Here is a 26,155-nt window from a genome sequence, read left to right on the forward strand (position 1 = left end):
AAAAGAGACAGTAGATAAAAATGAAAAAAAATTTTAATGAAAAACCAAAAACCATTTATCAACGGCTTTCCAAGCCAGTTGTTATGCTCAGTGCTAGGGAAAATACCAAGGAAAGGAAGCTCTGGTCATGTTCCCATCTCCCAAGTAGATTAACAAGGAACTCCTCCCTGCCCCACCCCCACTCCCACTCTGTCCTCCATGGCCAACGATCTTACTAAAAGTAATATCTGATCCCACAACTACCCAGCATAAGACTCTTTCCGTGGGCACTCATCCTCCATAGATGACCTCCACAGAGTACCACACTCCTGTTCTGCTTTATAAGGCTGCACAACCAGAATACAGCATTTGGTCTTGGTTACAGTTCAGGTGAAAATCACAGCTTAGACTTGGTTCAAAGTGGCTTTCACTTTCGTTTACTCCCAAACTTGCAAGTGAGCAGTGCAAAGGATATATATCGGGTACGGACACCAATAAACCAACAAACTTGATAAGAATACTAGGGCATGGCCACACCCCTCTGTGGCCTCACTTAGTAGTTCACAGAGGCGTGTCTGAAGTTCTGTGGTCAACATCGCCCACACGAGTGAGAAGCCCACCGAATCTGAGCAGCTTAAGACCCCAAATCCTAAAGGATGTCACACCTAGAGATAGTCTACATACATACAAGCAAATAAAAACATACCATATTTCATTGATCCTAAAGCACACATTTTTTTACATCTTTGAAAGATGTGAACACAACTGATGATGTATACAATTTTAATTGGCAGCAGTTTTCCTTTCTTAATGGCACCTAGAATAATAATGCATTTACAATTGATAGACTGTCAGAGTGAATGAAATAGTGTGCATTTTTCCCTTTTTAACACACATTGTATGAAGAATATTATCCACACCTTTCAGCACCTCACTTTTTTCATCTTGGGAGCATTCACAGCATGTGTAAAGAACTGCCTCGCTCTGTCTAACTACCGCATATGTTCAACTGTAGCTTCTTCATAATTTATTTAATCAGTCCCATTTATGGGATATACTGTTTTTTTCCAGTGTGTTTTTCTTACTGCCCCAAATGATGAATGCTATGTGAAGGGTGAGGGAAGAGAACATCTCTGTGTAGAAGTTTTGAATACTTCATGGAGAATGTGAGTCTGGATTGAGACTGGAGAGAGGGGTAGATATGAGACAGGTCAAACTGCTCTGGGAATTTCAATCTTGATAGGGGGTGAGAAAGCCCTTCAAAATCTGCCATTGGAAGAGTGGGATTACAAAAGGCAGATTTCAAATAATTCATAAGAAATGTCTATCTGGAAGCTTCTCTTGCCTGCTCAAATCCTAGTCAATGATTATGGAAGATTATTGCCCATTTCACTGTCCTGAGCCGGCACTGGAAATAGTCATTACTCACTTTCTTCCTTCATCAAGCTGACATGGTGTATTGGGAAGAAATAATGAGTATTGTTCAAACCTAAAAGTGAAACATCATGCAGGAAACTTTGTTAATCAGCAATGTTTTACTGGTCAGCACTTTTCCTATTTCAGAAGAGTGATGAGATCTGAAACAGTGGGCATACTGGGGGATGTTTTGTAACAAATAAGAAACAGATACCATGCATTCCAAGGAGTGCTGTGTTCCTCCCTGAGGAGACTGGCCACTTCCTTGGGAATTAACACAGTGCTCGCAAGTTGGCATCTAGAGTCTTGAGTTCATTGAACTCCATAAAAGGGACAGTTCCTGGTCAGGTCAGTAGAAGTCCCACCCTGGGAGAGGGTGCTGTACACAGATAGTGTTTTCAATCAAGACTCACATCGGCTGCTGAGCATTTGGGGCTTCCCAGCCGTGAGCTAGATGTTGGTGAATGTGTATGTAAGACTGTTCTATTTTTCTGTCCTTTTGTTACTCTGTTCAATATTGATTGAACCTTTTGACTGGTTATGTTACTCTTGTTTCTCACTCTAATTGTCACTATAAACTTATTAAACTAGATATATATATCTAGTCCTAATTGCATTCAATTAGGACTCTGGCCAGTTGTGGGCCAGGTAAGCTAGTGTGTCCCCTGGTTTAATGAGCTTATATCTACATGTATGATATCGTAAGGGATTGTGATATGGCAGTTGGACCCCTGTTTATAAACAATCCTTTGCTTATTTCATATTCTCCCAATTATTAACAGAAGTTTAATAAAGAAATATGTATCTGTGTATTGCTTTCTTATACTTAAGTTTTTAAATCAATCTATATACATATATATATAGCAAGGTATGAGCAAAGTATTTTATTTAGCAGAACACATGGCACTTGGAAATAGATCTGCAAGAAGAGATATTGAAGGTTTTTAACCATTTGATGATGATTCAGATAAGACTTAGAAATACGTTGCGGGTTGCTGGAGAAAAGTGAAAGCTTGAGTCCTCAAGATCGCAGGCCAGGATAAAAGAAACTGATAAAATGAGGAAAGTGCAATCAAGGTGATCCACAGGCGTAAGAACTTCCATCCATCTTGTTCTCCTGCATCCAGACTCAGGAGGAGTGCCGGGAGTATAAAACAGCACCATAACACCAGCCTTCATCTGTGTCCATTCACTGTGTGTTCTTCTGTGACCGCTTCTATCCTTATCAGCAGCACCAGGAATCTGTGTTTCTTTTTCTTGCGTCATCTTGTTGTGTCAGCTCTCCATGTGTGAGGCGCCATTCTTGGGCAGGCTGCACTTTCTTTTGCAATGGGTGGCACTCCTTATGGGGTATACTCCTTGTGCATGGGGCTCCCCTATGTGGGGGACACCCCTGAGTGGCACGCACTCCTTGTGCTCATCAGCACTACGTGTGCGCCAGCTCCACACGGGTCAAGGAAGCGCAGGGTTTGAACCAGGGAGCTCCCACGTGGTAGGCAAATGCCCTTTCCATTGGGCCAAGTCCACTTTCCCTAATTCCTTAATTCAGCTCCTTCATCCCCACTCCAGTCCCCTTTGAGTAGTGATGATAATGACTGATATTGCATATACCACATGCACATTCTAAGCCCTTTACATGTTAACTAATTTAAATCTTTGTAACAACCTTATGAGGTAAGCCCTATTATTATTTCTACTTTATAAGTGAGAAAACGGAGACTTAGAAAGGTTATGTAACCTGCCCCACGTCACTCAGCTAATAAGTAGTGGCGCAGGAATTCAGACTCTAGGAGACCAAATCTGGAGTCCTTGCTCTTAACTAGTACTCCACTCAGAATTCCAACCTGCCTCTCTACATCTCTTTTCTGTGCTAGACTATATATACCTTTGAAGTCACAGATCATGTTATTCATCTTTGGGTGAACCCTCCTCCTCCACCCAGCTAAGGCATAAATATACTAAATAGAACACATGTAATTCACGACCAGTCCGGCATCTTCCTGCTGTACTATGCCACCTGGTCTCTGTGTAGAGTCCATCACCCATCCATTGCCCGGGCTACACTCTGGTCACAGTTTTCTTCTAGAACACCAAGCTGATCGTATTTCTCATCATTTCAAGGCCTCCCATTGTCCTCAGGGTAAATGATAGGTCTTTAGTAGGGCTTACAAAGTCCTATTAGGCTTGTCCCTGCGTATCTGCTTCGTGTCCACTAACATCTTTTGCCCCACAAACTATACCCTACATAAGTGCTGCGTTGTAAGACATAGATTACTTTAAATTTTCTAGTAGCCACATTTTAAAACAATGAAAAGAAACAGGTGAAATCATTAATATAGTTTTATTTAACCCAATGTATCCAAAATGTCATTTTGACATGTAATTAACATTAAAAATTATTTACAAGATATTTTACATGCTGTCTTTCATAAAAGTCTTTGAAAACAGTGGGTGTCTTCTATGTGGAGTATATGTCAATCCAGACTAGCACTAGCCACATTTCAAGTGTTCAATAGCAACATGTGGCTAGTCGCTGCTGTAGTGGTTAGCTCTAAACTTAGAGTTCATAAACTTTAGCAGAGTCAGAATCACCTGGAGGGCTTGTTAATTACGGATAACTGGGCTCTGCCCCAGAGTTTCTGATTCTTTAGGTCTGGGGCAGGGTCTGAGAATCTGCATTTCTGAAAAGATCCCAGGTGATGCTGATGCTCCTGGTCTCTGGGGCAAACTTAAGAGAACGATTTTCTGGACCAGAGAACACAAATTGGTTGCCACAGGTTGAATCCAGCTGGCAGACCATTTTTATTTGAACTGCACAGTGTTGTAAAATTTTTTTGAATTAATTCTCAACATTTAAAAATAGGCAGATTTCTCATCAAAATCCAGATTTCAAGCTTATGTTGAAAAATCTGTAAATATAATACAAGCTGCATTTCTGCCTGCAATAAGTAGCAGAAGCCAAATCGCAGATGTCTTCTCTAGAAAGGTTATGAAAGGTCCACTTCATTCATTTATAATACCAAGGTCCTTATTGTCACTGAGTTTGCATACCCAGCCCTAGAACTTCTGGATTTCTCTCTGTACCTAAAAATAAATCAGACTCTCCCTTATTTCAGGGACTTTGCACATGTGGTTCTCACTCCCTGAAATATTCTTACCAGCACCACCATGCCAACCTTGCTAACTCTCTCTTCCCTTTTGGCCTAGCTGAGATGCCACTTTATCCAGAAAGTTGCTCTACTTACAAGTGCCTCTCCAATCAAAGCTAGCACACAATGCTGTAATTTCCCACTTGTTTATCTGTCTTGCCCATCATTCTCTGAGTTCCCTGAGATCAGAAAATCACTTCTTTCTTATTCACTGCTGCATCTCCAGTACCTAACCCAGTATCTGGCTGGCCCACAGAAGGTGTTCAATAAATATTTGGTAACCAAATGAATGAATGAAGCAAAAAAAAAACCCTGCTAGAACAAGTCTTTAAAATAATTTTACCCAACCTTTGCCTTTCTCAAAAGTGCCGGCAGTGGAATATTACTTTTATATTTTATTCTAAAAGCTCCAATGAAAAATTAACCTGTCAATTTAAATTATATTTCTCTTAAAAACTGCAGAGCAGAGAAAAATAAATTTAAACTTGTTAATTATTTAAAATATTCCAGTCACTTGAGCTTCAGCTTGAGTTTTATTTGGTTAAAAAAGTCAGTGTTAATATTGTTATAATTCTAAAAAATATGGTATTACAAGTTTAAAGGACATTCTATTTATTATTTTCTCAGGGGGTGGAGCAGGGAAGAGAGAGAGAGACAGAGAGAGAGACAGAGAGAGAAAGACAGAGAGAGAGAGACAGAGAGAGAGAGACACACAGAGAGAGAGAATGAGAATGGTTGATCTGTATCTACATCTATATCCAGCCAGTGTGGAGACATTTAGACACTTAGAAAGTCACAAATATGAAAAGGTAGAAATTCTACTCTTATCGAGCTCAGTAGAAAGCTATTAGAAAAGATTAGACATGGTTGCATGTTTAGTATATGTTAGGAAGAAGCAAGAGTCCTTTGAAAGGCAGAGAGTGTCACCTGGAAATCCAGAAAGAAGAAACATCTTCTACCTTGGTGAGAGATCTAGAAAGCTTGCTTGGTATAGGTAGTGTTCAACCTGGTCTTGAAATAAGATTTGTAAGATCTATATAACTGCAAAAATTAAATTTTTTCTTAAGTACATTAAAATATATCTTTATTCCTTAAAAAATGCATAATATATAAGGAACTAGGTTAGCTTAATGAGAAAAGGTACTGTTCGAAGGTCCTGGAGCAAAGTTTTAGATTTGGCTTTGTCAGGAGCTAGTTTTTGACCTTCAGAAGTTTCTTAATATTTTTGGACCTGAGTTTTCTCATCTGAAAGCTGAGCTGATAACAAATGATCTCTAAAATCCTTTCTGGCTCTAGCATTCAATGAGTGTCTATATTCTACTTTTTTATACTGATTAGACTTTTGTGGTTAAATGCAATTAATTTTGCTATGTGCTTCACAATAAATTCAGACTTCGGAATCCTTCATTATGCCACGGAGACAGTCATGTCTTATTACTTAGGAGACAAATGAATTGTCAATTTTATTCTGAAGAAAGTGATTAGAGATTATGAGTCTGGAGGGGAAAAGTAACTCTAATATTCGAAAGTGAAATAATATCTTCAGGACATCATGAAAAGACTATTGAAATGTTCTTTGGTGTCATATAATTAAAGAAGGAAGATTGCATGACTAGGTTGCCAGATGCAATTGAAACAGGCAATGCCTATGCCATTAAATAAGTGATATTTCCTGGTCCTGACTGGGTAAAGGGGAAGAGGAAGGAAGAATATGCTGATAAAGTTTGTCTGATGTATTAAATCCTTAGAAATGATATTCAATCTACTACAAGAAATGTTTTTGCTAATGAGCATGACCAGAATTTGCATACTTCTTTGTTTACTTAACACCTATTTGTCACTAGTGCTGATGTTTGGTGTTCTTTCTTTTAAGCAAGGCTCAAACAAATGAGATTAAATAGCCCAGGAGCAGCTAAGAGAAAATAAATGGGAAAGCCCCTTTGTGACTTTATTCCAGTGATATTGCACTTTACCTGGTTATGTACAAGGTAGTTTTCAGTGACAGTTCTGGACAAAGATGGAATCACTCCCCCAGTTTCAATAAAAAGACTCTCCAAGAAGCAAGACTTTGTTCATAAGTAATTTCAAATTGATTTGTTTTTAAAAGTCCATTGCTTTGGTGAAATTTGAGAACACAGGAAATATTCTCAAACAGCAGGATTTCCAAAGCAGCAGTGACATTTCAGTGTCTCTCCTTTGGCGCTTCAGTCAAAATACAGCTCTCTCTGTGATCCATGGAATGAAAACAAATCAAAGGCAAGAGGAAATACAGCTCAGGGAACACCCAGGCCACAGCTCCCTCCTCAGCCAACTTAAGACACAGGGGTAGCTGCTTTGGGCTGGAAGGGGTAGTGGGAGCGGACAGTCAAGAGGGTAGAGCCCCAGAAACAAATAGGGCCAGGGCATGTGGGCAAACAGGACAAGGATAGAAACCGAGTGGTCTGGAGCTAATCTTAGGTAAGTTTGCCATAACCAAGAAAAGAAAGCTAATGTTTTGCCAGAGTGCTAAAGATGTTTGTGTTTACTTATTTAATCCTCAACACTATCCTATAGGGTGGGAGTTGTTTGCCCCATTTTTATGCAGGAGGAAATAGAGGATCAGAAGGGTCTCCCAAGGTCATAGAGACAGTGAGTGACTGAAGGTGGAACCAAACCCCCTGGTCCTGCTTCTCTACAAATTTCACTGGGTAAAGGTAGGCAGAGATATCATTTTCTCTTTTGGGAAAGAGAGTGCATGGCAAGATCGGAGCCACAAGGGCTGGATGGAACCCCAGTGAGCTATGGGAGTCAATGAGGCCCTGCACGTGAAGCGCCTGGCCTGGAGATGACAGTCTGTGAGTTCTGATTTTCTTTTTTTTCACGGTCCCCTTCCCTCTATCTGCCTAATGACAAATCTTACTGATAAATGTTTTCCATTTTCACTACAGGGTTCAAGAACAATCTTTCTTGGCAGTGTGCAAACATATGGAAAAAATAGCTTCTGTTTACTCAGTAATAGCGATGTCTTAAGTTTTAGGCTACTCACCCACATTTTATTAACCATGATAATAATTGCTACCTTTATGGTAGCTTCTTATGTACTAAGCAAGGTTCCAAGGACTTTTCAAGAAATAATCCTGAAAATAAATCTATGTGGCAGAGAGGAGCATGATCCTGTTTAAAAGGTGAGGACAAGAGATGCAGAGAGTGAAACAACTTTTCCAAGGTCATGCAGGAAGTTGTAGAGCCAGGATGCCAGTGCGAGAGCCCCTCCCTGTGTTTAATCCCTCTGCAAAGCAGTACCCCTCTCAACATGTACATGCACGTCTTTATTAATTGCATGGAGTAAATCCAAGACATTATTAATCAGACTACAGAAGCACAGAAAACACTAAGCTTGTTTATTGTCAACTTTAGAGACAAATTAAAATTTATCTTTGGAAGAGAATATTTCAGGATGATTAAATAACCCTTAAGTATTCAATAAATTAATTGGCCTGTAGCTTTCAATGTCTTTCCCTTTCCCCCATAGGCTCATATTTCCAGAATTGTGTCTCAAGAAGAGCTGCAATTCAGTGAATCATGTGTTATCCTACATACTACCATTCATTCATTTCGCAAAAGGAATATAGGTCCTAATATGAACATAATATTGTGTAAGGCGTACTAGCACATGTAGGGCATAGAAACAAATAGGAGACATTACCTGAAAAACTGAGAAACTAGTGAAAATTATTACCATCAATGTGTTAAATGAAATAAAATTAAATATGACTAACTCATTTTTATATTTGATTTGGTTTAGCTCAACAAACACTTGCCAATGAAGAAAGTGAAGGTTATGCTATTTAAGAAAATAACCTTCAAGCAGCCCCAAGTACTTTAGGAGCATCATTTATTCATTAAGATAGATATTCTGGTTATTAACCGTTCTTATGTAGTGCTATGTTTTAGGTGTCTTCATAGCCCATTCTTTACTTGAACTTCCCCTTTCACTAGTGCCTCCACTGGAGGGGTGAGCATGGGTTGCTATGTATGTCGGAGCCAATGCTACCCCCTCCAGCCCCAGCCAATTGGAACAGCACAAGGGCTCAGCTAAGCCAATCAAATTCTCCTTCCCTCAGGACTCTGAAGTAGATGGTAATTAGGGGTGGTTGGATTTGAGCCAGTGGCAGATCTTAAAAAAATGAGGAAACAGAATCTAAAGTAGAACAGAGAAGCTGCCCAAAGAGGATATAGGGTTGGAGATCAGGCAAACTCTTTTTTTTTCTCTCCCCTTCCCCTCCCCCCACCTCATCCCACTTGTCTGCTCTCTGTGTTCATTTGCTGTGTGTTCTTCTATGTCTGCTTGTATTCTTTGTCAGTGGCCCCAGGAATCTGTTTCTCTTTTTGTTGCGTCATCTTGCTGTGTCACCTCTCCGTGTGTGCGGTGCCATTCCTGGGCAGGCTGCACTTTCTTTCGTGCTGGGCAGCTCTCCTTACAGGGTGCACTCCTTGTGCGTGGGGCTCCCCTACACAGGGGACACCCCTGTGTGGCACGGCACTCTTAGCACACATCAGCACTGCGTGTGGGCCAGCTCATCACATGGGTCAGGAGGCCCTGGGTTTGAACCTTGGATCTTCCATGTGGTAGACAGACGCTCTATCCATTGAGCCAAATCTGCTTCCCCAGGCAGACTCTTGAGAGACCCAAGAATTCCTGACTTCATTGTTTCAGTTTCTTTGTGGCCTATTTGAGGAAACAAAAACCTCCTACATGCAATTTTGAAAATAACACTTGGCCAATGAACTGCATTGTCCAAAGGAATCACAAACTATTCTCACATCACCATGTGATCAGCAAGGCCCGAAGAGATATTCAGGTAGGAAAGGAACTTAGGTTGTTCTGCTCTGATGGGGAAGGCAGGCCTTGAGGTCATAAGTTAGTTTATTCAAAGGGGCTTTTTAGAAAAAGATGGCTGTGTTTGTGCCATTGAAACACTTGTGCTGAGAATCTTTCTTTCTTTCTTTGGCTACTGACATGGAGTGCTGCTTATGTATGGGTTGCTTTCTCAACAGCCTGATTACTCATTCATGGATGTTCAGTGTGATATCTTGCAGTCTTTCATTACAGTCTCAGGTTGGTTTCCCCCAGAAGTAGCCATCAACAAAGATTTTGAGAGCAAATAGTTCATTTGGAAGGTGACCCCAAGGAGCACTGACAGTAATGGGAAATTGAAGCAATGAAGGGAGAAAGCTGATGGAGTGCACATCAATGTGAAGATTACCACTCCAGGCCCACTGGGAAGCTCTAGGAGACAACATCCCTCAGAGTCGTCCCATCAGAGGAGTGAGGAAGGCAAGGTATTTATCCACCAACTCCCATCCGCCATTGCTTGAGGCTCCTCTGCAGGGATGTGTAACTTTCCAACACTTCTGTTCTATCCAGTGTAAGCCTGACATGCTCCTGCAGCAGAGTTAGCCCATACATGCACTTGCAGTTAGATGCTATTGGCATGTAAGGGTCAGCGAGTGCTGAGGAGGTATACCCACCTATGTCCCTTTACTTAAGCCAACTTGAGTAAGGCCCTCTTCTTTGTAATCAGTCTCTTACTAGAACAGGTCAGTTAGAAGAGCCTTTGGTAGCAGAGTTTAATTCGTGATTTTTAAAAAAGGAATAAATCTTCCCTTCCAAAATATGTATCTTTCACTCATTCGAACTAGACTCCTCTCCTAAGCTCCCACTGTCTGAACTAGTGTCATTTTATTGCATTACTAAAAGTTGATTCTACATTGTAAAAATTTCAATAAAAAGTTGCAGGAAGGGAATGGAAATTGGACTTAAATCTAATGGGCCTGACAGTTTCCTTCACTAGAAAAGTCCCCTTTCATTAATTATTTATAGGCTAGTGGCAGGACTGTATCATGAATTAGGATAGCTACACAGGCCATCCATCTCCCAAACAAAGAATTAATGACAATGCAAGACCAGACAGACATGACTAGATATGAAATACACAAAGTCTCTTAATGTTTTTTTATAAACAATAGCAAGAGGGATCAAAGCCAATGAGGAAAAACATTTATTTTACTGTATGGAAACATGAAATTGAATAATGACTGACTAGAAAGGCCAAGGCTCAATTGTTGGTAATTTATAGTCTTACCTCAGCATTATTCTTACTGTTAGAATGGGAGACGTCACCTAACACTGCCATGAGATATTAAAGATGCATGTTAACCCAACTATTTTATCAAGTGGTAAACTTTTAAAGTTATAGAATAATGACATAATTCAAAAGCCTGCAGGGAGAAGGCTGGGAATTATCAGTAAGGGAGAAAAGTCGATCCATCTCTAGTGACACTGAGTTGTTCTCTGTAATTTAGTAAGTCGGAGGGTGTGTTAGTCAGCCAAAGGGGTGCTGACGAAAGGTACCAGAAATCTATTGGCTTTTATAAAAGGTATTTAATTGGGGTAAAAGCTTATGGTTACAGGGCCCTAAAGAGTCCAACTCAAGGCTGCTTTCACACAAAAGTCATGCCACATATTGAAGCAAGATGGCAGGCAATCTCTGCCTGGTCTCTCCAGCCTTCTTCCCCTTAAGGTTCTGTGGGCCCAGCTTCTTCTGATCTCAGCTATACGCTGGCATAGAGCTCATCTCGTCCTATATCAGTCTGGCATAGAGCTAGTTTCTTTCCATGTCTTATCAGTTGCTCAGCTGCACTCTTCTCCTTAGTTGCTCTGTTCTCCTCAGTTGCAAACTATCAGGCAAATGGCTCCTCTTGCTTCCCAAGGCCAGAGGATAAGTTCTCTCCTTTGCCATGGCTATGGATGCTCTCTCTTCCTCCTGTGTCTTCTTCTTGAGTTAGGGTTCTTTATATCAGCCCACGAAGGGGGTGGGGACTCAACCCTGAGCTCTGCCTTACTGATGTGGTCAAATCAAAACCCTAATCTTAACAGGTGATTTAATCAAGACATGTCAGCTGAATCTAATGCATCAAAGAGGATCACACCCAGAGAAACAGATGAGTTTTTAAAAATCTCTCTTCTGGGGATTCATAAATAATCTCAAACTGCCACAGAGGGTTAGATCCAGTCCACCTTCAAGAGACCCTAGAAGAAATATCTTCCACATTCTATTGTTAAGTGCTTCTTCACAAAAGAAATACCCAGTCTCTCAATGTCAGATTTTAGAGTGCTACATCAGTGCTTCATTTTCTAAGCTCTAAGCTTAGTAGACCCTATGTATGTTGCTCATCCTTCCATTCTGGGGTCTGGACCAGGGTGGAACTGAGGGCTTTATGGTACATTTCTTAACTGATTGAATAAATGAGTGACATGTATAGCTTATCAACTGAGGGAATTCCAGTTGTAGTGGGGAGGAAAAAAAAAGAATTCTCCATAACGTTTTTGGGAAAGCAATTATGTTTCACTATAGTCACTTATCTAAAAATTTTAAGAACCTGATGGTTGTAAAGGATGTCAAAGAACAGTGGGGTACAGTGGGTTAAATGCCAGGAAGATATCAGGGGCTTGAGGCTTTAGAACACTGCTTCTTAGCCAGGGGTCCATGAGCTTGAATTGAAATTGAAAAAAAAAAAAACCATTATTCTCGTGGGATGTATTGATGCAAGTGTGATATATTTATTAAATAATAGACAGTATACTGTGAACTTAGTAAAGGGTCTGTGGTTTTCACCTGACTGGCAAAGGGGCCTGTGGAATAAAAAAAGGTTAAGAACCCCTGCTTTAGAATAAACTTTGCCTCTAATTAAATGAGTAATATTAGTCATGTCATGTCTCTCTGTTGTACTAATTGAGCTCTACTCATCTTTCCAGTTTATACTAAGCTGAGTGTCTTCCAATTCATCCTTTCACACCATTCTATAATAGATTAGAAGACTCAAGCATCACAATTTACAGTGATGATTAAGATATGAAAAGTCCCAGACTATCCAACTACTGAGATAAAGGAAGTTCCCTCTGATTCTCCCCCAGCCCCCTTTATTTCTGTTGGTTTTGTTTTTAATTAGAGAAGTTGGAGGTTTACAGGAAAAGCATGCAGAATATACAGAGTGACCATATACCCTCCTTCATAAACACAATTTTCCTTTATTGTTAACCCTTTGCGTTAGTGTGATAACTTTGTTGTAACTCATGGAACCATATTTATAATTATGCTATTAACTATAATCCATAGTTTGTCAGGGTTCACTGTTATACAGTCCCATTGCTGTTGATTTGTTCTTTTTAAATTTTTTATTCTAGTAACATGAATACAACCTAAAATTTCCCCTTTTAACCATATCCAATTGTACAGATAGGTGGTGTTAATTGCATTCACACTGTTGTGCTATTATCACCACCATCCATCACCAAGAGTTTTCCTTTGGTTCTTTATCTGGTCTTTGATGGGTGGTGGCCATGATGGGTAGTGATGCCCTCTGGCCAGCTGGGGACACCTGGCTGGTCCTTTCTCTCTGCAGAGGACTCTTGGAGGGAGAGGCTTCTGGTATCCAAGCCCTCACCTTTCTCCATTCAGCTCAATTAAAGGCTTCTAATTGCTGCTTCCAACCTGGGGAATGGGAGGCTCTAGCTGTCTGTATACCAATAATTTCTGAATAGCTTGATGGCTAGAAGTGGTAAGAAACCACCATTTTCAAACTTTAAGCAGATTCTGTCTTTTTCTGGAAGCCAAGCTTCTGGGGGGCCTGTCATGCTTAGCGGGGAATGAAGGGGTGGAGCAGATCGTGTTTTTGGTCTTTCAGTCATGCAAAACTAAGACCATAATGATAGCTCTGTTTGCGACTTGGAGAAGGAAACTGTTCTCCATGCATCACAATGGAAAATTTTGTCTGTGGGCAGAGGTGCAGTTCTGAAACATGCCTCCTTCACTCTATTCCTTGAGAGATTTGGAATCCGGGTAGGAGAGGCAGAGTTAAGGCACTCCTTTTGAAGATGAGCTGGCCTCTGCGACATGGCAGTTGCGTGCCTGCTCTAAGCTAGAGGGATGCCTAGTAAAGAATTCTATGAAGAGGACCTACCACATCCTATCGTGGATTTGAGGTTTTTCCTCCACTTGGTATTCTTTCAGTTGTTCCCAAGCCTTCTAAACATTACCACCCACTATTTACTATGCTTTGGGGAATTCAGGAATATGCTTGTATCCAGAATCAGGAACAGGGCACTGCACATGCAAATATGACCAAACCCAGCACAGATTTAGGCAGAGGGTGCAATTTCCACTCACCACACACTAACTGGGCCCCTCAATTTTCATAAGCACCCAACACTAGTGTTGGGCATTTTGATGTATTATCAGGAAATCCCAGAAATGCTTTGGGTAAGGAAACTAATAGAAAAAAACTGGACTTCTAGAGGTCAAGAGCAATGAGACTTTAGGCTAGACAAGCTGAGGGCACCTGGGTTATGCCTGTCCACTCTCCTCAACCATTCCCCTTGCCTCTACTTCCCTCACAGCTGCCCCATCTCACAGCCCCTGCAGGCTGGTGGCCCCCACCCTGGCTCCTAGCCTCACACCAGCTCTCCCGGAGACTGAGCTCTCCTGGCACGGTCTCAGAAAACTTCTTACCTGGCTTCCCCCTGAGCTTCTGAGAGTCCCAAAAGCTGCAGGAACTTTTGCTTATAATTTGAGGTAAAAGTGGAAACTAAGAGCACGAAACTGAAAATAAAAATAAAGATGAAGTTTTGGGAGTACCTTTCTACTTTTTCAATGGGGATGCTGCCTGATTCATTAATTTCTCGATAAAACGGTGAGATCCTAAATTTCATGAAAAGGTTTTTTGTTGTTTTTTTTTTAAAATCAGTTTTGGCAATGAGAACGAGATCTGAATGCAACTGCTGATAGCTCCGGAGACAATGAGGAAGTTGGTGAAAGAGCCCTGAACCCTTTGCGTTCTCTGTCGGACTCAGTCTCTGAGGGTTGTGGTGAGTGCCTGTCTGATTCAAGCACGGCTCTCTTTGTGTTCCAGCTCTCTGATCTTACTCACTAGCTTTTAGTGCCAATGTTAGCAGGTCAGTCTTGTAGATGGGAAGGTTCAAACCTTGAGTCCAGAGTCTCTACCCTTTCAGCACAGTCCACAGTTTCCTTTTTGCTACTGCTGGTTTCTTTGTCCTGTGCACAAGGTAAGAAGTGAAATGATAAAGATGGGACCCTCAAACTCTTCAAAACGTTGATTCTTCCACCCTCTGGTACCCCAGCATATCATGTGAAAACATTTATGGGACCAGAAGCTGTACCTGTTTAACCAAATACCACAATGTCACCAAAGACAACCTGGAGTTGCAAGGGGAATTTTCCACTTAGACAAATGTACTCATCTCAGATGTGCACTCAAGAAAAAGGGTCCCCATATTTGGCCAAATGGGATGCCTATTTTAACGGTACTCAGAGACTCTAAAATAGCTTATATAAACTAGTGAGTTTTACATTTCTGTGTTTTCTCTGTTTTTGTGTCTGACTCAAGGCTGAAAAAATTTTTAATCAAAGCTATAGGCTTTCTATTTGTGTCTGTATGTTTGAAGTGTAGTAATTTCCTACGTCTGGGTGATATTACCAAATTAACTTATAAATCTCCTTAAAAGAGTTTCACTCAGATTGGCTTAAAGTTAAATAAGCACTTATATACAAGTTAATACTCTTAAAATCCTGGAAATTAAGGAAACCAAACCTCTAATATTTCCCATGGAAAAAAGACTATTTGTAGAACTAAAGCTATATATATATATATATATTTGAAGTTAAAGTTTACATAATTCAGATAAATCTTTGATAAACAGGATTAGTTTAATATTGGTAGTTAAATAAAAACAGCTATACTTTCTGAATTATCATTGGAACAATGCAAGCACAATTTTATTCTACTTGGATATTTTCTCCCTAAATTTACTGATAAAATAAGCTGGCATTATATCTACCAGATCCTTAAGATGATGAAAGATATAAATTTGTATTTAATCAATTTGATTTATTTTAAGAATAATTGTGTTTTGTAGGATGTCAGCTTGAAGACCGTTTCTAAGATCTTTTTGGTAATTTAAGTATATAAGGCATGTAGGATGTGTTTTCATTAAGTAAAATGAGAATAATTTTGTCCTAAAGTAACATGACTTTGCAGAATGAGAAAAAGGAATGCGTAGGACAAAACTTGAATGGGTAGAAAGTTGTAAAAGATTTGTAGAAAAAGAATTTTATTTGTCATGGTTACAGTTGGCTAAAATTTGATAGGTTCATAAAATTTTTAAGAGTTTCCTTATCAGACAGTATATTCATGCAAAATTAGAATTTATTTTCTCTGATAAATGACAAAGTGTTTTGGATTATTGGTCTCCTTTTAGTGAGATGTTATAGAAGGCTTCTCTGCCCCCCACCATGGCTCCCTCATCTGTCTGCTTGTTGTTTCTGCTTCGTAGTCTGCTTGTTGTGTCTGCTCATTGTGTCCACTCATTGTCCACTCCTTGTCTGCTCGTCTTCTTTAGGAGGCACCGGGAACCAAAACCAGGACCTCACATGTGGGAGGTAGGTGTACAACTGCTCGAGCCACATCTGCTTCCTAAAACATTTTTCTTAAATGTCTGTGTAATCTGCCCAGAAGTCCAAGTTTCTATTTCATATCAGAATAATATCCTTATTGGCATTTACATTGACCTTATCATCCTTTATTGTTTAGAGAACATCTTCTCAGTTTTAAAGAACTAAGTTGTTTTACAATCATGTTAATTTCTATTTACTTTTACAATCTTTTATTATCACTTTGAATAAATAAGAAACTATTGTTTTACAGTGATCCATTTTCTTATTTAACAAAATGTGCAAACCTGACAAACTTTGAGATTTTGCCTTCCCAACATCAAACCCTAAATGATGCCTTATTCATCTCAAACTATCCTTCCAGGCAATCCCTGGAAAGTCATAAAGAATTTATTTTCTCACCTTGTAAAAAGAGCAGTGCTAGAAATAATTAGGTTTGTTTGATATTTTGTGAGATGCATGGGAAATGTCAAATTAAATAGGATTTTCTAAACTTCTGCTGGTTAAATTTCTATGGATGAATGTTAGATATATAAACATTTCAGAAATGGTATAAAGTTCCTGGAGATTTGTCAGTATCCTCATCATCCATGGGATGTCCTAGTACGAATCTGTCTGATAGTAGACAATAGTATGGTTTTATTAGTCATAGTTTGATTTATTCTAAAAAAAAAAAAGTTGCATGACACAGAAACAACCAAATTTCCTTCTCAACTGCATTATTTTTGTAATGAACTTCCATCAGAGCATTCACTGGAGTAAGAGACTAATAAGTTAACCATGGCCATTTTAAGTCTTTTGCCATCTGCAATTTTTATTCTAATGCTTCCCTGAAAACACTTGCATCAGCTACAGGCCAGAGTGCTCCTTCTTTGGGAAAAAAGACTGCCTCAGAAACCTATGGAAAGGACTCTTCCAGGTACTCTGGGACATAGGTTTCTAATGACACTGCTTAAATAATTTTGAGACCATATGATTGAACTGAATCAATATTCCAGAATTCTAGTGAAGAAACGAATGTGTCGTGAGATTGCTACCACAAGATGGTGTGGAACAGAACGAAGTGAACTGAATGAACTGATCAATAGCTATACGTTTTTGTTTGTTTGTTTGTTTTTGTTTTTTATTATTGGTGAGGTTTCAATGTTCTATTTTCTAGATGCAAGAAATCTCTCCCTCTTTTCCCTTAAGCTGTCTATTAGTTCATAAAACATTCATCCTTTTCTCCCTGCCTGGATCCTCCAGAATTGGAAAACTTGTATAGAATTTTTTTTTTTTTTTGTATTCTAATGATTCACATAGGTTGGATCACAATCTGTCCTCCTTATTAAGAGGACATAATTCAAGATACTGGTTACATAAACCAGGCTTTGACTGGAAGGTCAAATGATGCTATTTTAATCAGATTTGACAAGACACTTGTAAAGAACTAAGGTGGACTTTATGGAGCCAATGCTTACAAAGCCCTCTTGGAAAAATGGCCTTGTACCTGGCTCTAGGATTCCCAACCTTTCAAGTAAGTAAAGAAAGTTACTTTCTGGCAAGCATAGGAACCATATGATATGTTGGTGACTTTGAAAAACTGAAATTCACCCATATCTATAGGTACTGCAGGTGAAATCTAGTGTCGAAGTCTTGCTTGGCTTCCTAGCCTCAAGAGGCTTTTAAAAATCAATTTGGAGTTTCCTTATGAAAACTAACAGCAAAGCAAAATTTAAAAGGCATATATGGTAGATCACCATTCTTGCTGCACCTATGTAAATAATCAGGCCAAATCTAATGAAACCAGCCATATTTTATGATTAAGAACAATCTTTTTGAGGTTATCTTTGATCAAAAGGAGGGTGACTATAGGAAAATTTTGTTTCGTTGGAAAACTACAGCACACTAGGGTATGGTATCAGATTCTGCTCCTGCCCACTGTCTGAGCTATCTTGCATCCCCCTTTGTAAGCTGTGGATGCCTACATGAGTTTTGTGACCTATGAGGAATTTGGAGTGGATCCTTTGAGTTTGCATAGATTGTACACTCTAAATTCCAGTCAGAAATTAACTTGGTATCTTTTGTACACTGGGCTTAATACCCCAATCCCTTGACCTACTTTAATACAAGGTACCAGTCTTTCATGCGCATATCATACTGTCCCTAGGAACACACGATCTGGAGCGAGCAGTTCACACCACCGAAATGCTCTTCAGGCCCTCCAGGCTGAAGTTGTCAGCTTAGCATCCATGTTCTAAAAAAACAGATAGGCTCTGGATACCCTGACAGCTCATGAACCAGCACTGCACTCATGTTAAGAAGACTAGCACACCAGTTAGGCTCAAACATATCAATGGACAGACCTATTTCCTGACCTAGGTTCTTAATTTAATGGAATATGGGGACAATCTATGCTTTGAATTTATGGTTTTATTTGTGATTATCAATCAATATGTTTTTATTTCTTGTACAAACTGTGTTTCATGATTTTATTCAAATTCCTTGTCATTCTCAAGACAGATGGTTGCCCTTAAGATAGCTTATCAAAAGAAAAATAAAATAGAAATTGGATTGTCCCTAGTGGACCAGGAATAAAAATTAAATTAAATTAAATTAAAAATAGACACCCTCACTCGGAGAGAAGGCCTTACCCGTACTCTACTCAATTGAATAAATAACCCCTCTCGAGGATCTTAAATGTAATTGAACAGCCACCCAATGAATCTCACTGCAATCAAGAAAGGAAACAAGCAAATAAAAAATGCAAAGGAGGGAAATGGATGTGACTCAAGCAATTGGGTTCCACCATACAGGAGGTCCAGAGTTCAATTCCTGGCATCTCCTGGGGAAGGTAAGCTGACCCGCGTGGTAAGCTGGCCCAAGCAGAAAGCGGGCACAGCAAGATGATGCAACAAAAAAAGACAGAGGAGAGACAATAAGAGAAACAACAGATCAGGGAGCTGAGGTGACACAAGAGATTGAGCACTTCTCTTCCACTCTGGAATGTCCCAGGATCAGTTCCTGGTGCCACCTAAAGGGGAGACAAGCAGACACAGAAGAATGTACAGTGAATGGATACAGAGAGAAGATAACAGGGGAGGAGGAGGGGATAAACCTTTTTTTTTTAAAGGCAAAGGAAAAGTCAAATGGCCATCTGCCTTGTACATTGCTGGGAGAAGAGCCCTTGTCAAGAAGGCTTTTCCTGAGGACAAAAACAATTGACCTGCAGGAGTTTATAGAGAAAATGGAACACACTCTGCAGGGTGGCTAATAAGCAATACTTGGTGATAAAAATAGTTTTGGTCCAGTGGAGAGAGTTTATTAGAATGGACAAGCATCTTATACCAATCAGTGTGTATCTGCTCTCCACTTTGTAAGACTCCCCTAAGTAAAATGGAAACTTAATGTCAGTGAATCACTCAATAAAGCTGAGAACCCAAAAAACCAAGCAAACAAAAAAAGAGATTAAGTCTCATTCTGCAGCTTTGAATTCCATTTTAATATGCGCTTAGTTTCTAACTATTTATTAACCTACATGGGGAATGGTTAGAGAAATCCAGAATGAAAGCAATATCAGATTTCCCAAAGGTATTTTTCTGGATGAAGTCTGAACTGATACATTCAAGGGTAACCTTCCCACCTCCAGAGTGTCACATGAAAAAAAAAAAAAAAAAGCTGAGGGAGAGAAAAGAAAAAGAATAGCATGTCGCATGGATGCAGCAATCTAGGCCAGGAGCACCTACCAGTTTCGACAACAGGCAGGGCAGGCCAGTTCTCTGCCAGCACTGTCCGGTGTCACTAGGAATCATCCTTGTTAGCTCAGTCTCCCTGACGCCGCATTATGCTCCATCACCAAATCCTAATGACATTACTACTTAATAGCTCTGGAGTCTCTTCACTGGAACTCACATCACCTTCTCCTCTACTGCCCCTACCTTGGACCAGGACACATTAGCCTCTTAACAGTTCTCCCCACATTCTCGCTTGCCCCTGGGATCCACCCTCCAGACAGAAGCCAGAAAGATCATTGTGAAATGCAAGCCCCATTCTGGCACCCCCCCGGTAAAAGCACTTCAGCGGCTAACGACAGGTCTTAGTACCAACACCAAAATTCTTTTTTGTTGTTGTTGTTTGTTGTTTGTTTTTCTTTCTTTCTTTTTTCCTATATAACCCACTCCCCACTCCCCACCACATCATTTTTGTAAATTACATTTTTTGGAAGATATATACATCACATAAAAAATGTTACATTAAAAAATATAAGAGGTTCCCGTGCACCCCCACCCCCCACCCCACTCCTCCCACACCAACAACCTCCCCCCAGGGACAACAGGTCCTGCATGATTGTACCACTCCTCCAAAGTCTTCTCATCTGCCTTTCCTGTTATTCTCTGCATTCCTGTCTCGCCCACATTGTCTCAGTTCCTTGTTTGCCCTGTGCTCCCTCCTGCCACTGGGCATTTGCACTCGCAGCTCCCTCTGGCATACTTGCCCCGCTTCACATAGTGCCTCCTGCTGAGAAAAGCTTTGCCCACTCCTCTGACAAGATGAGGCCCCACTGCCGACCCGAAGCGTTCCATAGTACCTGCTTTGTAGCACTGCCATTTTAAACCTCTTGTTTATTATTTAAATAGGTCATGAATACAATTTAGGTAAACTTTTTATTGAAATGTAACCTACAAACAGAAAAGGCCCCAACTTGAAATTGCACCTCCATGAATTGCCACACACTGAACACACTCACATAACCAGCACTCAGAAGGAGCAACTGAACGTTCCCTGGGACCCAGAAGGCCCCATCAGGCTTCCAGTGACTGCAGCTGCCTCAGAGAGATGGCCACTCTCTTGGTTTCTAACATGTACGGGCATTTTGTTTGAAACATTCCTACAGTTCACTTACAGCACGAGTCCCCAGGCTCTTCCCCAGCATGGGTTTGGTGTCTCTCCTCCTGTCCCATCTCCAGTGCATGCCCACGTGTGTCAGTGATGTGCTCATGGGAATGCAGAGTTGGGTTTTAGCCTCGCAGTTGTAATTCTACATTGATTTGTATGACAACTTGATTTTCGGTCTCCGCCTCTAACCTGTCTCTCCCAAGTCCAAGGCGATGTCTGCTCCTCCTTTCTCCCCTGTGCCTAGCACAGGCGTGGCACGGAACATGCACTTCCTAAATGTGCTGAATAAGTGAATGACGGTGCCAGACGCTGGGCTGCAGGAGTGAACCAGACAAACACGTTCACTGCCCCCGCTCTCCTCTGGTTTCTAGAGCGTGACTGATCAGAAATTTGTCCGAAAGCCTCCGGAACAGAGATCCTAAAGCACAGCCACCGGCCTTCCTCCCAAAGACGGCCCACGCCTCAGAGAACTCTTCCCTGTGGGTCGGCACAACTGTGCCCGCCACGTCCCGCACCGCCCACAACCTCCCCTGGGCTCGGCCCCCACTCCAGCCCTGCGAGGTGGGTGCCTCTGGATGCATAAAGGTGGGGTGGGAGCTCCCGTTGCTTCATCTTTCAAAGCTCATCACATCTCCTAGAGCTACCTAATAAGACAAATGTGGTGGAAAGGGCTTTGTGGCTGGGAGGCAGAAGACGTGGGTTCAAGTCCTGATGCTTCCTCTTTCTGGGGGAGCCTGAGCAAATCACTCCTCCTGCCTGGGCCTAAGGTTCCATCTGCCAGATGAAGGCACTGGACTGATAAAGGCAGGGCTCCCTAGAGCTCTAATATTTTGTAATTTTTAAGATGGAAGGTCTGAATGCCTACGGGTGGCTAGCTCATCTCTCCGCAGTTGGCCCTAAGCCCTAGGGATGACTTAACACCCCTCCTCCCCAAGGGCGCCCTAACACTTCTGAAGCCGTGTTCGGGTTCCTTATTTCACAGCTCAGTCTCACTCCCGTCCTTCACTTCAACGAGCAGATGGCAAATAGCCGTACTGGAAGGTAGACAAACAGTTCTTTAGGAGGGTTAACAGGGATGATCAATAATATCCTTGTGAAAATGCCAGCAAGTTTGGATGTTTTCTTTTAAAAACCTGTTTCTTTAGAAAATTGCCTTTTGCAATACCATGACCTGATTTTCAGGGAGCGACCTTTTACAAAGGCTGGGGTTTCTTGCCAAGGCACTGAGCTTTTTACTCCCACATGATAATTAAAGACCAAAGGAAAAGCAAAACAACAAGAGCCTTATATCCTTCCATAATCATATCTGGCCGAATTGAGATCCATTGGAACTGAACTTGGCTAACCACAGAATAGGCCAGCAGATCAGCACGCAGTGGGGATCAGCAGGCTCTGGGGGCCCCTGTTTCACACCCATGCTGCTGGACATCTGACAACCAAAGGCCCCCAGTTCTCAGCCATTCATTCCAGTGTGTCTGGGGCTGCTCCAGTTCATGGGATGAGGAATGACTCCCAGGAGAGGTGATGGCTTGTCCTCAACTCTCCTCACTCACCCACACACCCAGAATTCTCCATGCTTCGGAGACTCCAAAACATAGACCTTCTCTGAGCTTCTCAGGGTTATTTTGAAGCTCATCTCGAAGTCATTGTCCAATTTCATTCTAACAGGGGAGCTCAGATTTTACAGATGAGGAAATTTAAGCTTGAGGGATTTAAGTCACAGGTTCAATGTCATAGGGCTAGAGCAGAGCAGTCATGTCTTATGACTCCAAACCTCATGACGCCAGTTATGTTAAGGAGCACTTCCAGGGGCTGCAGCTTCCCTTTCTTCTGTACCCTTATTGTGAGAAAATTCAGGGCATGTTGTAAAGTTTACCATTCAGGCCGCAGAGAATGACTGCTGGCCTTGCTTTGCCCCTGGGGACCCCTTATCCTACACTGAGAAGGAATGGGGCCAGTTGTGTACCCCTGGGAGGCACAAAATCACTAAGCTCCTGTGGGTTTTGCTCAAGGGAGGAAATGTAGCAAAAGCACTTCCTCTGATCCCTACCATGAAACAAAGAAGGTGGTGGCACTGGGGAGATCTGGCTTTGAGTGAAAGTGGCATGGAAATGGTTTAGGGGAAAGGAGTTCAGGAAAGAAGGAACAGTAGATTTTTGGGAGGAGGTGGTGGGGTGTAGGTAGGACATTATTCAAACCTGGTCTGTGGAAGGAGTGTGGGATAAGTCAAGAAATAAATGTGCAAATGCATAAACAGTCCTCATGGGAGAAGCACTTGAAAGCCAGTATCAGTTGTTCTCATGCCTGCCGTGGCTCTTCCAACATCATCTGCTAACATGTTCAGGCATCCCTTATCCTCAAACACACATCCTAACTCATCCTTCATCCAATGCTGCAAACTTCTGGAGATAATCTTCCCTTTGCCAAAATTTTAGAAAAGAATCATTTTCAATCAACACACCCAGTTTTTCTTCATTACTCTCTTACTCTTAACCTCATGAAATGTAACCCATTCTATTGGAACAGGAACTGAACCTGTTCTTTTGTTCCCAGTATCTTCCACATGTCTGATGACATGAAGGGTCCCTATTCGGAAGATAGTCCTCCTGTTCTCTAAATGTGTTCCTCCTACCTCACCCCAGGAATGAGACCCTTGGCTGTGTAATTTCCTCTATATCCATGCCTCTCATTGCCAAGATAATGAGATATGTCAGGGTAAAGTCTTCAGGTACAAGATAGGATAAGGAAGCATATTCTGTTCCTCCCAGGAAGCCAGCTCTCTTTGTCCCATGTCCTCACCTGAACTAAGTTGTTTGAACCAGGAGGTGGCAGTTGATCCAAGGTCAAGGCATTTGCAAGCTAAACAGGGTGGATGAGGTAGCCTGGACTAAAATGTTCGTCCATATAGGAACTGGGTAGCCTAATTAAATTTTCTCTTTTTTATGAATTTGAATTTTTAAAAAAATATGGGAAGAACAAGTCAGCAGCAAGAACCAGAGCTGATGGTTTATGAGAGAAAGAGTGGAGATCATGGATAAATTTTGAATAAGCCAGTGTTTTGAGGGATGAGAAACAGAATAAGGGGAAGTTTTAACATAGAAAAAAGGAAGGCTAGGAAACTGAAGAATTGAGAAATTGTAGTAAGAAAAGTAGAAACTGATTATAGCTGAGTTACATTTATGTCAGAATGCTAGCATGAAGATCCATGAAATCCTGTCATGGAGACCTCAGTGCAAACCAACTTGGACACAGAATGGATTGTTGGCAGTCCCAGCATTTAGGGAGCTTCACTGTAGATGGTTTCCTTGTGTATTACCAATGAATTTCTGTTCCCTTTTGGGCCAGTCCTTTCAAAGGAAACCCCTTTCAACATGAATCTTCTGGGAAGACTTGATTACTTGCAAGCAAATGAAACTCAAGTGGGTTATGCTGAAGTAAATAATGATTTAGTCTTTTCACAGTCATCTAAAGGAAATACTAATGACTCAAAGTACTCAGAACACTATAATTGGCTAAATCTCCCCACAGGGCATAAGGCACATGAATTTCCACTATTGTACAGAAATATGGGGAAGTAACTAAGTTCAAAAGATCCAGGGACAGCAGTTTTCATGATCCTTCAAGCCCAATGTATTTTTTTTTTTTTTTTTTGAGGTTCCACGTGCTAGGGATTGAACCTAGGACCTCATATGTGGGAGCTGGTGATCAACTACTGAGCCACATTGGCTCCCCTGAGTTAGTTTTTTCATTTGTTTTGCATGTGTGTGTTTCTTGTTTGTTTGTTTTTAGATGGCACTGGGAACCAAACCCGGGACCGCCCATGTGGGAAGCAGGCACTCAACTCCTTGAGCCACATCAATTCTCCCCAATGTAGTTTTTTCCCCATGAAGACCTTCAACATTTGTGGATCTCAGTGATGTTGGCTATGTCCCCCTCTCAGTTCTTCCCCTTTCTATTGTTTACCCAGGCAAGCTCACTGTTTCAAAGATGAGCTCAAGGAATTAATAAACCACAGGTGTTGAGGATCAGCAGCAAGAAGAACTAGAAGATCTATTAGGGACCGACATATTAACCAAAGTGTTACCTTGTGCTGCTGAGGTTTAACGAATGTGGTGGTATCTTCAGGTATTGAAAAAACTTGTCCAGGAAAAAAGCATTCCGTGATTCCATTATTTGCACATAGTGTGGTGTGTGAACATTAATGCCAAACAAAACAGAGTTTAAGAACATTGCTGCCCAGCTAGACTGCCCCTACCTTGCTAAGACCCCCTTAATTTGAAAACCACAAATGCTTTGCATTGTCTTACCCCCTGCAGTTCTCACAGAAGGGTCTCAGTTAGTGAATCAAATCCAGAGCAACAGTCAACCACTTTTTCTTAAGCAACTGCTTTTCCAGAGACTCCGTTTTCTCTCCCAAAGCCTGGAGAGGCAAAGATTGCTGGACCTTCATAAGAGAGATCTGAGATTCCTCTCAAAGGAAAAATCCGCTGAAGAAAACAAAGTCCAAAATCTCACTACCAGTAGAAAGACCTTTAACTAAGTGATTTATAAATCCAGAGTTGAAGCATAGGTGCTTTCTTTGTTGAATAGAGATTCAATTCCAACAACTCTTGTGCTTTTCTGGAGGGTGAGATGATCTCCAAAATTTTAGGAAGGGCATAATCCCTCAATTTAGAGCAAACCCAAAGCAGGTTTTCTAAGAGCAGGAGGTTCTTTGATTCTCACACCCCTGGAACAATGTCCCATATCAGAGGATGCCACGAGGTGGCTTCTGGAAGAGGATGTTATAATATTTTCTATTATCCCCTAGCCTCTATAGTCCACTCAGAATAATCACATAATCCAAATCAATACAACATGCTTCCTATGTAATTGGAGCTTCAAGTTTCCTAATTCCACTCTCAACCAGATAGTCACTTCCAAAATCTTACATTGTAATTCCAAGGGTTCTACTCCTGTGGAGGTAGTGAGAAAACACATAAAAAAATATATAGTGTTTTAGAACAGAGCCAAAAGAAACTTTAGAGTTCACTGGTGTTAGCCCTCGTTTTACTGGTGAGGATTATAACCCTGAAAATATTTGGCTCACTAAACTGGAGAGAGCCCAAAAGGGGAGTGATAATTTGTCTTACTTCTTGCCATGATGGTTCACCTGTACTGGTACCTCACAGGTAACACTGTGTGATGGCTAAGGGAAGTTTTTATTTTACCTAAGTTTGAAGCCCC

This window comes from Dasypus novemcinctus, chromosome 8, assembly GCF_030445035.2.
Source record: "Dasypus novemcinctus isolate mDasNov1 chromosome 8, mDasNov1.1.hap2, whole genome shotgun sequence".
Lineage (NCBI taxonomy): Eukaryota > Metazoa > Chordata > Mammalia > Cingulata > Dasypodidae > Dasypus > Dasypus novemcinctus.